Here is a 13,710-nt window from a genome sequence, read left to right as displayed (position 1 = left end):
TGTCACCAAAACGAGACATAAGTGATACAAAAATAGAGAAAAATTAGACAAAAGTAAGACAAAAATTAATTAAAAAATGAGACAAAAATGAGACAAAATTGTGACATAAATGAGACAAAAATTACCCTAAAAGGAGACAAAAATGAGACAAAACTGAGACAAATACGATACAAAAAAAAGACAAAAATGGCACAAAAATGAAACAAAAGTGAGTCAGAAATGAGAAAAAAATCAGACAAAAATGAGACAAAAATGAGACAAAAATTGAGACAAAAATGAGATAGAAATGAGACAAAAATGCAACAATAATGAGACAAAAATGAGATCAAAATGAGACAAAAATTAGACAAAATTAGACAAAATTGAAACAAAAATGAGACAAAAATGAGACAAACATGAGACAAAAAAAAAGACAAACATAAGACAGAAATGAAACAAAACGAAGATAACAATAAGACTAAACTAAGACAAAAATTAGATAAAAATTAGACAAAACGAACCAAAAATAGTACAAAATGAGACAAAACGAGAAAGAAAACAATAAAAGGGAAAAAATGAAAACAAGACAAAATGTGAAAATTTAAGGCACGAGTAAGACATCAATATGAAAACATATAACAAAAAAAACGAAACAAAAATGAGTCAGGAAGGGGACGAAAATGAAACAAAAGTTAGAATAAATTAAGACTAGAAAAAGTTATAACAATGGTTAAGGAAATAACCAAAATAAGACAAAAAAGCGAAAAAAAAAAGAAAAAGAAAATCGAACTAAATTAGAACTAATTTGAGAAAAAAAATTCAGAGTAAGTTCAAAATGGATCAAAAATTGGCCAAAAATGTGACAAAATAGATACAAAAATGACAAAAAGAACAAAAAAATGAATAAAATTGTAAAATAAAGACAAACGGGAGAAAAAAAAAATGAGACATTTGCAATTATTGAAAACATGATTAAAAACGAGATAAGATGAAAAAAATGAAGTAAGCAGACAATAATGACAAAAATGACAAAGAAAAAAATGAAGTAAGCAGACAATGTGACAAAAATGAGAAAAATATAAGACACGTACAAGACAAAAATGAAAGAAAAATGGGACAAAAAAAAATAAAATGAAACAAAAATGAGACAAAAAAAAAGACAAAAATGAGACAAAAATGTCGCAAAGGTGAGACAAAAATAAGATAAAAATGAGACAAAAACGAGGCAAAAATGAAAAAAATGAGACAAAAATGAGACAAAAATGAGACAAAAATAAGACAAAAAAGAGACAAAAAATTAAATAAAAATAAGACCAAAATGTCGCAAAAGTGAGACAAAAATAAGATAAAAGTGAGACAAAAATAAGACAAAAATGAGACAAAAATGAGATAAAAATGAGGTAAAAATGGGACAAAAATGCGACAAAAATGCGACAAAAATGCGACAAAAATGAGACAAAAATGAGACAAAAATGAGACAAATATGAGACAAAAATGAGACAGAAATAAAAACAAAAATGAGACAAAAATAAAACAAATAGAGGAAAAAATGAGACAAAAATGAGACAATAATGAGACAAAAATAAGACAAAAATGAGACAAAAATGAGACAAAAATGAGACAAAAAAGAGACAAAAAATTAAATAAAAATAAGACCAAAATGTCGCAAAAGTGAGACAAAAATAAGATAAAAGTGAGACAAAAATAAGACAAAAATGAGACAAAAATGAGACAAAAATGAGATAAAAATGAGGTAAAAATGGGACAAAAATGCGACAAAAATGCGACAAAAATGCGACAAAAATGAGACAAAAATGAGACAAAAATGAGACAAATATGAGACAAAAATGAGACAGAAATAAAAACAAAAATGAGACAAAAATAAAACAAATAGAGGAAAAAATGAGACAAAAATGAGACAATAATGATACAAAAATGAAATAAAAATAAAACAAAAATGAGACAAAAATGAGACAAATATAAGACAAAAATGAAACAAAACTGGGACAAAAATGAGACAAAAATGAGACCAAAATGATACAAAAATGAGACAAAAATGAGACAAAAATGAGACAAAAATGAGTCAAAATTGAGACAAAAATTAGACAAAATAAGACAAAAATTAGGCAAACTGAGACAAAAATGAAACAAAAATGAGACAAAAGGGACACAAAAATGAAACAAAATTATTCAAAAATGAGACAAAAAAGAAACATATTCGAGACAAAAATGAGCCAAAAATAAGACAAAAATGAGACATAAATGAGACAAAAATGAGACATACATGAGAACATGAGACATAAATGAGAACATGAGACAAAAATGAGAGACAAAAATGACACAAAAATGAGAAAAAATTTGACAAATATGACAAAAATGACAAAAATTACAAAAATGACAAAAATTACCAAAATGACAAAAATGACAAAAATGACAAAAATGACAAAAATGACAAAAATGACAAAAATGACAAAAATGACAAAAATGACAAAAATGACAAAAATGACAAAAATGACAAAAATGACAAAAATGACAAAAATGACAAAAATGACAAAAATGACAAAAATGACAAAAATGACAAAAATGACAAAAATGACAAAAATGACAAAAATGACAAAAATGACAAAAATGACAAAAATGACAAAAATGACAAAAATGACAAAAATGACAAAAATGACAAAAATGACAAAAATGACAAAAATGACAAAAATGACAAAAATGACAAAAATGACAAAAATGACAAAAATGACAAAAATGACAAAAATGACAAAAATGACAAAAATGACAAAAATGACAAAAATGACAAAAATGACAAAAATGACAAAAATGACAAAAATGACAAAAATGACAAAAATGACAAAAATGACAAAAATGACAAAAATGACAAAAATGACAAAAATGACAAAAAGGACAAAAATGACAAAAATGACAAAAATGACAAAAATGACAAAAATGACAAAAATGACAAAAAGGACAAAAATGACAAAAATGACAAAAATGACAAAAATGACAAAAATGACAAAAATGACAAAAATGACAAAAATGACAAAAATGACAAAAATGACAAAAATGACAAAAATGACAAAAATGACAAAAATGACAAAAATGACAAAAATGACAAAAATGACAAAAATGACAAAAATGACAAAAATGACAAAAATGACAAAAATGACAAAAATGACAAAAATGACAAAAATGACAAAAATGACAAAAATGACAAAAATGACAAAAATGACAAAAATGATAAAAATGACAAAAATGACAAAAATGACAAAAATGACAAAAATGAGACAAAAATGACAAAAATGACAAAAATGACAAAAATGACAAAAATGACAAAAATGACAAAAATGACAAAAATGACAAAAATGATAAAAATGACAAAAATGACAAAAATGACAAAAATGACAAAAATGACAAAAATGACAAAAATGACAAAAATGACAAAAATGACAAAAATGACAAAAATGACAAAAATGACAAAAATGACAAAAATGACAAAAATGACAAAATTGACAAAAATGACAAAAATGACAAAAATGACAAAAATGACAAAAATGACAAAAATGACAAAAATGACAAAAATGACAAAAATGACAAAAATGACAAAAATGACAAAAATGACAAAAATGACAAAAATGACAAAAATGACAAAAATGACAAAAATGACAAAAATGACAAAAATGACAAAAATGACAAAAATGACAAAAATGACAAAAATGACAAAAATGAGACAAAAATGACAAAAATGACAAAAATGACAAAAATGACAAAAATGACAAAAATGACAAAAATGACAAAAATGACAAAAATGACAAAAATGACAAAAATGACAAAAATGACAAAAATGACAAAAATGACAAAAATGACAAAAATGACAAAAATGACAAAAATGGCAAAAATGACAAAAATGACAAAAATGACAAAAATGACAAAAATGACAAAAATGACAAAAATGACAAAAATGACAAAAATGACAAAAATGACAAAAATGACAAAAATGACAAAAATGACAAAAATGACAAAAAGGACAAAAATGACAAAAATGACAAAAATGACAAAAATGACAAAAATGACAAAAATGACAAAAATGACAAAAATGACAAAATTGACAAAAATGACAAAAATGACAAAAAAGACAAAAATGACAAAAATGACAAAAATGACAAAAATGACAAAAATGACAAAAATGACAAAAATGACAAAAATGACAAAAATTACAAAAATTACAAAAATGACAAAAATGACAAAAATGACAAAAATTACCAAAATTACCAAAATTACCAAAATTACAAAAATTACAAAAATTACAAAAATGACAAAAATGACAAAAAATTACAAAAATTACAAAAATTACAAAAATTACAAAAATATCAAAAATTACAAAAATTACAAAAATTACAAAAATTACAAAAATTACAAAAATTACAAAAATTACAAAAATTACAAAAATTACAAAAATTACAAAAATTACAAAAATTACAAAAATTACAAAAATTACAAAAATTACAAAAATTACAAAAATTACAAAAATTACAAAAATAACAAATATACAAAAATTACAAAAAAAATACAAAAATTACTAAAATTTTAAAAATTGGTTTATTTCTCGATTCAAAAAATTTAAAAATGACAAAAATGTCCATAACAATAACTAAAGGCGGGAATTTTCAATGAAATAATTTTTGGCTGGTTCATTAAGTTTCCTAGTTATGAAAATTATTGTGCAACTGTGGTTAGACAGAAGCCTACATTGCTCTACAATATTGTAGAACCTAATAATTCATGAAACTTTGTCGAAGTCAAACATCTATCTCTTGAAATAAAAGTTGTATCGCAATTTGTTTTCATAATGTGGTCCTTTAAGAAACAGTATTCTCATTATATCTTTCCAGGGTGATATGTTATCAAAAATATTTGTTTGGCAAGATTTAAGATAATTATCATGCGCATCTTTTGTGGAAAACGGATTTCCAAAATTTGATTATTTGGTATTATAGCCTATGAAAAAATATTCTGGTTCAGTGGGTTAAAGTTTTAAGACATTGATCTTGAATTTTGCTCAAATTTTAAAATACTTATCTAAACACCTGATCGTCAGTGGCCTTATAACTGGCCTGTAGTACAATATCTTTGAATACCTATCCTACAGCCAGCCTGCATCTCTAGGAAGCTTGGGGGGTCTTGTTAAATTTTATTCCTCAACAAGCGCGCATAACTTAAAAAATTTCTCTCCTATTTTGACCATATGGAGATCGTGGCCCCTCTCCAGAGCCCTATCTTTTCGTGATCAATAACTGAGGAAAGAAGATGCCGAAGAAGACAAGCGAACAAGCATAATTCCGGGCAGTTTAAGCTGGCGCTCAAGATATTTACTTTTAAATTTGTGTAAAGCATGTTAACGGTGTTTCTTTCACCTTCCTCCCTCCCGCAAACTCCTCCTCCCTTGAACTTGTAAGCACAACAAAAACAGAAAACGAGCTCGCGGTTGATTGATCTTTCGAGGAGCGGCGACCGCATGGCAATTTCGCCAGCATGACTAAGCGCCTCTCTTGGGGCCGCCAGCCGCCAAGCCGAGAGATGAGAGCTAATCGATCCTGCAGATATGGACTCAGACGAATGATGGAGATGGGCCTTCCTTCTTTTCGACGGACGGGGCTTAATAAGGTCAATCTTAAAAGAGCGAACAGAAAACCGCCAAACGATGATGACGATTATCATCACCAGCAAAACAGCCAGCCAAGGTGAAAATCCGTTATGGCCGCCGAGACACACTCTCGTTTGGATCAAGCCAACAGCCTCCGGGGTCTCTCTGATTCGGAAGGGTGAAAGCCAATAATGCAGGCCAACTAAAAACGGAGCAAAAAAAACAAACACAAACAATGACCACTTCCATCGACAATTACCGTAAAAGGATCTCGCATCATTATCGCCACCGATTCCGAGACCCGGATCTAGGTTCCCCGATGGCTCCTGATATGGATCAAGAAGAAAACCGGTTCCCCATCCCCATTTATTGGATTCCCGCTCCAGAAGATGGAACATCGAGTTCTGCTTTTTGCTACTAAATGGAGCATTTTTCCACGAGCGGACCATCTTCCCCCCTTCTCCGGATTGGAAATGGGCATGAAGTCCGGATTGCTATGGCCATTTTGGGTCGGGTGACTTACTCCTTGCCTGCTCTCTGCTGTTAGTAGTCTGGCTGAATAAGGTGCATGGCGCCCAAGAAGGTCAAATCGGTCGCGGGCAAGTTCCAGTGCTGGAGCAGTTGTTTTTTTTTCTATCTATCTTCTCCTAATGTGGACGGAACGTTTACCCGGTCCAGTCTTTGTTTTGAAAATTGCTTCCACCCTAAAAAGGGTTTATTTTTCTCAAATCAAAGCAAATGAAACAAAAATTTCACAAAATCTATTCTACTTCGAGTGCAGCTTCATCCAAATTTTGATTCTGATTCCTAAAACTAAAAATTCGAATATTGATATGAAAATGCAGAACCAATTCCGATTAGATGGAGCCGAAAGGCTCCGAAACGTTCCGGCCTTCCTTCAGCCTCTTCAGACGATTTGATTCCCCCTCTCTCGGTTTAAAAGTTTACGATTCGAAATGAAATGATGTTAATTACTTTTGCAGTTTCGTATCTTGGCGACATGGCGAGAAGTGCAGCAAAACAGCAACAAAAAAAGTGTCACTGATGGATGGTCCATTTGCACGGACTGCACTCGTTTAAGTGTTGTTGCCGTTTTTTTCCTCATCGGTCCCTTCTTCATTTTTTTTTGTACTTTATATTGCACAATTTAACATTGCTCTCCACTTCTTTTAAGCATCGGAGCCAGAGATTGTGGGCGGTCACTTTTCCGCGAGTGATTTCGCAGATTTAACATGTCCCCACCCCGTGTCGTAAGATTTGAAAAAAGAGGCTGAGAACGATGATTGGATGCTGCCTGGAACATATAGCCTTACATTAGCTGGATGACAGATTCTATAAATAATTTGAAAGTTGTAGTACAGGATTCAGCATGCCTAATGGGAATATATAATTCAATTAACGACGCGTCCGAAAGAATGGAGTACCGTGTTCGAGAAATATAATTTTAAAAATAACATAAGCCAAAAGAAGAAAATCTCATTTTATAGCAATTTTTTTTTTCGGTGAAGAACCAAGCCAGATTGAATTAAACTGCACCTTTTTAACAAATGTTTTATTAATTTTTCTTCAAGAGTTTTGACAAGCTAGCAGGAATCATGTCCTCGGGAACCTGCACCTAAACGTTTTACGCTTCATACTATGCAATGATCTTTTTCGACCATTAAAGGGTGCTCGGGTCAAAAAGCGGTCAACTTAAATTCGCCGTATTTTTTCTAATCATTCATAGAAAATCTGAACGCCCCTCATTTTGCAGGTGTGGGTTAGGGTGTGTTTAAATTGATGCTTCTAAATATTTGGCTTTCGACATTAGGTCTTTAGTTTTCAAAACAGCGCCCAAGAAAGAGATGCTACGAATCAGATCTTTGTACATGCGTCATCAGAAGCCAAACTAAACACACGCAGAAATAGCTGCATCCTTGAATATGGCGAAATTAACTGTCACCAAAGTAATAAAAGTGTTCGGGGAACGTATTTTGACAACTAGGAAGCCGGGATCTGGAGGAAATCGAAATCCGAGACCCGCAGTGACGAACAGAAGAGAGCGAAACTCCAATCTCTTCGTTCGACATGTCGTCAATAAGTCGGAAACATCCTCTACAACCCTGCATGAAGCTTAAAAACGATCCGTACTATCTACTTATAAGAAGGTAGTGACTGCTAATAGCAATGAAAAGCTAAACCTTACGGCAAAAACAAGATCTCGAAAGCTGTATACGACATTGTTGACGAAGTTTGATTGCGTGGTAATGGACGGCGAAACTCATGCCAAAGCAGACTTCAGACAGCTTCCGGAACAAGAGTTTTATACAGCAACCGGAAGGGGAAAGGTGGCAGACATTTTCAAGCATGTTAAACTATCAAAGTTTGCCAAGAAATATCTCGTTTGGGAAGCTATTGTAGGATACAGAGGAACTATATCGGAACTGAATAAAAAAAAATAATGGTTTAACATTTTGATGAATAATGTCATCAAATTGATTATTATTTGTTCAGTGTGTAAAAGGCCTTTTTAGAAAGAGTAAAAAGATAAAAAAGAAAAAGAAAGATGAAAAACGAATGTTCGTGAGAGATTCAGTCGATTAACGCATTTTGGCGGTAACGGTTGCATTTAAGTGAAGTTTTTAAAATAACTGTCCGAAAGCGGATCAAAGAATCCGACAATGGCACATTCGGTAGGACGCAGCTTCCGGATTAGGTAAGCATTTCCCGGATTGAAAGGAAAACTTGGATAGACGGGCAAAGTGAATGTGAAGAACAAATTGAAATCCAAGTAGTTTTACTTACGGATAAAAAAAAATAGAAAGTGCACGTAAATTTTGATGGATAGGAAAGAAATCTTAGAAGCTCATCCCTCAATAGAAAGAAACAGTAAATTATATTAAATGAAAGAAATGTTTATTTCAAAACCAGGACTTCGATGGGAAGGCGAAGATCCTAATGAATGATGAATAAAAATAAAAAGACAATTAAATAGTTATGAAACTTCGATGGGAAGGCGAAGTTTCTAAATGAAAAATAATTTCACTTAAAAAAAAAAGAAATATGAAAAATAAAATTGAAAAAAAAAGATTGAACGGACTTCGATGGGAAGGCGAAGTTCATATTAAACAATATTTGACTTCGATGGGAAGGCGAAGTTGAAAAATTTTTCACTGTAGAATTTCGATGAGAAGGCGAAGTTCTAAAAAATGATAAATGAATAAATAAATGCGAATTAAAAAAAAGGAAGGAAAGCTTCTAAGGTTTCTAACAACTATTCAGAAAAAAAATCAATCTTTGGTTAAAAAATGGTACTGTACATACAAAAATTGAATAAAAAGTAAAGGAATTCAAGAAATAGGCTTCAATGGAGAAATTTAATTGATTTTGAAACAGGAATGGTAAAATGCTACGAAAGAAAAAAAAAATAAAAAGGGACAAAATAACAGAAAAACGGAAGCGTTTGAAAAACCACTAATACGATGATTTGATAGTCGGTATTTATTTAGTCTAAAGTTTCAAAATTTGGGCTGCCAGAAGGAGATTAGAAAGAGGAATTTAGGAAGTATAAAAGGAAACGAAAACAAATGAAAGAAAGAATTTATCAAGCAAAAAAAGAATGAATTGAAGACAATGAAGATAAGGGCAAACGAGAAATTGAAAGCTTAGGAAAAAAAAACTAAAAAAAGAAATTTAAAATTATTTTAAATAAAAAAAAATCATGCAATGGAAAAATTCTGGACAAAATAATAGAAACTTAATTGAGTTGAAATTTAAAAAATTGAGGCTTCAAGAAAATGATTGGAAGAACAAATAATGAAGACATGATATCGTTAAATACTGCATCCACATTCTAGAGTTTAATGATTGCGGTATGAATCAATGATGAAGATGATATGGCAAAAAAACTTATAACAAAATATTCGTGAAGGCTTAGAAAAATTTGAAAAAAAAAATTCAATTAATATAAGAAATTGTTAAAATAAAATGAAAGAAACTCCAATTTAAAAAAAAAACTAAAATGCTTGTTAAGTATAAAAAATAGCTCTAAGTCATAAAAGCAAATGGAAACAAATTGAGAAATATTACGAGGATCAAGAAAATAAAACGAATGAATTGAAGATGTTGAAGGCAATATCAAAAGTAAAAGGGGAAAATAAACAAAAACAAAAAAAAATAAATGAAAAAAATGTGTGCTTCAAAGAGAAATTTTATTGATTTCAAATCTTAAAAAGAAAAGGTGCTACGAAAACAGTTGTTACAAAAAAAAATAATTTAGTAACATAGTTACATAAAAAAAACGAAGATTATAACGAAGATTTCATAATATTTATTGATTGAGTTAAGTTTGTTAAATTCAGGCAACAAGATGGAGATTGCAACAGAAATAATTAGGAATGAATGAATGATGGAGATGATATGGCAAAAAGTAACAAAAATTGCGCAGGTTTTAGAAATTTCGATCTGAAAAAAAGTGAATTTTAAAGAAAAATTCAACTGATAGCTTAATAAAAACAAAACTCTGAAAAAATTGATTTTTTTCTTAACGTTAAAATTTTTTTTATAAATTTCAAATCCCGTGAAGGATACGTTCTATGAAAAAAAAAGGTTGAAAAAAATAGAAATAGAAACTCAATTGAGATGAAATTTTAAAATTTAGGCTTCAAGAAGAAGATTGGAAAAAGAAATAGATTCGATGTCGTAAAATTCATATGGCAATTACAAAAACGTTTCATGAAGGTTTTAAATTATGAAAGCAAATGAAAAAAATATGAGAAATATATAACGAGGAACAAATTATAAAAAGCTAAACGAGTGATTTGAGGACGATGAAGGCAATGTTAAAAGAGAAATGGAAAGGTTATCAAGAATACAAATTTTTTTTTTGAGATTTAAAAATAAATGGAATTTGAACTTACAAAAAAAAAGTTGTTTAGGAGTCACTTCCTCAAAACAAAAATTGGGTAAAAATAATAATTTATTACTTGTATAATTTCGATGGGTAGACGAAGCTCTAAAAAAATTTTTAACTTTATGATTAGGAATCAGAAACGAACAATAGATAAAGGCGAGAAGTAAACACAGAATGTATATTTGCCTAGTATATAGAAGTTTATTATTAGAATTTAAAAAAAAGTGGAAACAAAATTTAAGAGATTCATCACATTCACAATATGACATAAAAATATTTATGGTGTATGTACGGCAATGTTAAATTCATATAGTGAAGATTCAATATTTCTGATATCGTTCTAGAAAATTCTTAAAAACAATTTTTAAACTTACTGAACACTATGTTTATTTTTTTAAACATAAACTCATATAAAAAAATTTCAAAATTCTTATAAGCAGTCTTAATATCATCAAAGTCGAAGAGAAGGGGCGAAGGAGATTGTAGGATACAGAGGAACTATATCGGAATTGAATAAAAAAAAATAATGGTTTAACATTTTGATGAATAATGTCATCAAATTGATTATTATTTGTTCAGTGTGTAAAAGGCCTTTTTAGAAAGAGTAAAAAAGATAAAAAAAAAGAAAGACGAAAAACGAATGTTCGTGAGAGATTCAGTGGATTAACGCATTTTGGCGGTAACGGTTGCATTTAAGTGAAGTTTTTAAAATAACTGTCCGAAAGCGAATCAAAGAATCCGACAGCTATCTGTACCTGATGCTTGTAAGCGACATTTTCCTTGCAGCCGGGACCATTAGCTAAGAAATTCACGTAAAAGAGTGTCTTCAAAAGCGTTTGCTGCCTATCCTGAAGAAACATGACTTTGCTGTGTAATTTTGGCCGGATTTGACATCCTGCCATTATAAAAAAGGCCATGGAGTGGTATGCCCCTAACAACATACAGATTGTGCCCAAGAATAGGAGCCCTCCCAAAACGCCAGAACTTTTCCCAATCGAATAATATTGGACGATATTTGAGAAACTTAATTGAGTATTTTTTTCCGTGTTTTATACAGACTGAACTTCAAAAGGAAATATACTTTGATTTTTTTTTTAATAAACAAAAATCGATTTACACGCAATTTATTTTGATCATTTTTTAATCCAAACACCATTTAGGCAAAAAGAAGGTAAAAATATTTACTTTAAAATGGAATTAGGGCAAAATTAGTGACTACATCAAGCAAAAATTACATCAATAGAGACGTCTAAAATTTCAACCAACAGATTAAATCTCGCGTGAGCTTTCATTACGTCGTATGAAACAAATGTTAACAAAGAGTTTTAAAAGCCGGACTTGATTCTGCGTTCCCTGCGTTTAACTTTATTTTGGGAGATCTTACGGATAAACAAACTACATCACCTTGTGGAGAATAACAATTATCAGCAATCTTGCTCGAATAATTGCTCCTAGTGGAGTTTGAACATCCGTTACTTCGCCAGAAATCTCGTGAGAAAATAAATTTGTCAGCAAAAAAGTAGCGGACTAATTAGCGATTAGCGTTTTAACACCAGACACCTGAAAAAAGCTTGTATCAGCATTTTTTCTTGACTGATTGCTTTTGGTGGAGTTTGTTTATCAGCTAGCATAAAATTTTGGTGAAAAAATATATGAAAACGAAAATTATTTAACAAAAACGGAACAGGCAAATTAGATTTCCATTGCAGACAAAACTGGACTCTTTTGAAAATTACACCTATACTTCCGTGTTTGTGTCAATACATAAAATATCGGCGCCTGGAAGAAATGGTAATCATAAATGGGTGACGATCAGTACATTCAATAATGCTGATGGTTCGTCAAGCTTCCGCTAATGAAGTTCAACTAAGAAAAACGTCCAAAATGCGTCGATGACTCGTAAATTCTTTTAAGTTTTTTTTTAAGATGTTTGTTCACTAGATCACAACTTTTGTTGACGGTAAGCTCCCGATACAAGCGTCTAAGTATTATTGGACAACTGTTCAGCCCACTGTAAAAATGAAGATCCTCAAACTGTCGATAATTCAATTTGAACATCTTTGTTGCCCATGGATCATACGTTATTTAGATGATCTAGTTATTGGTAGAAACTGATGCAAAATTTTATGAATCGTCCTGGAGAACATACTAATTTTGACGTAGTTTTAATGACTTTTGCAGCCGTTTTCTGTGAATTCTTAGGATGTTTCATACGACGTAATGAAAGCTCACGCGAGATCCATTTGCCAATTCTGTATATTTCATACTTTTACTGCATACGAGCCCATATATGTCCCCTAAGTTGTTTCACCTTTTCTGGCATAATTCAGTACTGTAAAAGAATTCCAACAATTTTCATGCATCAAAAATTCAATTAGCAACTAAGCAACCATAAACACTATTTAAAGAAAAAAACTATTGAAAAAAAAACTGTCAATAGTAGAGAAAAAATACAGTTCATCCCATGGCACCAGACTGAGTTAATTTTGAACCTTTTTTTCAATTTCTCAAGTCCTGAGTTCTGTAAAGTTTCGTTTTGGTTTAAAACACATCCATTCTTGTTTTGCAGAATTAAAATGTTGTTCTGAAAAACAAACATAATCTGCTTTGTACTCTGGAACCGAGCTGGCTAAACGATTTTGTGCAAATTAAAAAAAAAATCTTTAAATGAAATTTTCTGCTGGACGACTTATCGAAATTTTTGAAACATTCAAATTTCAGTTGATTTTAAATTGAATTGAGAATTTGATATAAGTTTTTTTATTAATACATAAAAATGTTGAAACACATTCTAAATATATTGTGAATTTTACGATGCAAATACAGATGAAATATTTAAAAAACCTATTGAAAAAATTGACTATTCAAAAAAGGTTATAAAATTTTGAATGAAAAAAATTATATGTACTGTTATATTCACGAATATTAAGACCCTTTAAGTGCTCATAAATATAAATTTGAAATTATATTAAAAAGAATTATCTATTTGAACAAAAAGCTAAAAAAAGGCGAAACTTACTCTAAAATTAAATTTAAAAAAGGATTATGAAATTTTAAATAATACTCTTTAGAATAAGACGAAATTTAAACGTAGACGAAAACACGTTTCGCATGCATAAATTGGTCTTCAAAACAAATAATTGAGTCACGGATATTCGCGTCAACGGATATTATGAGGGCTGATCGTGGTCGG

The sequence above is a fragment of the Uranotaenia lowii genome, chromosome 3 (genome assembly GCF_029784155.1).
Source record: "Uranotaenia lowii strain MFRU-FL chromosome 3, ASM2978415v1, whole genome shotgun sequence".
Taxonomy (NCBI): Eukaryota; Metazoa; Arthropoda; class Insecta; order Diptera; family Culicidae; genus Uranotaenia; species Uranotaenia lowii.
This window is presented reverse-complemented; position numbering follows the sequence as displayed.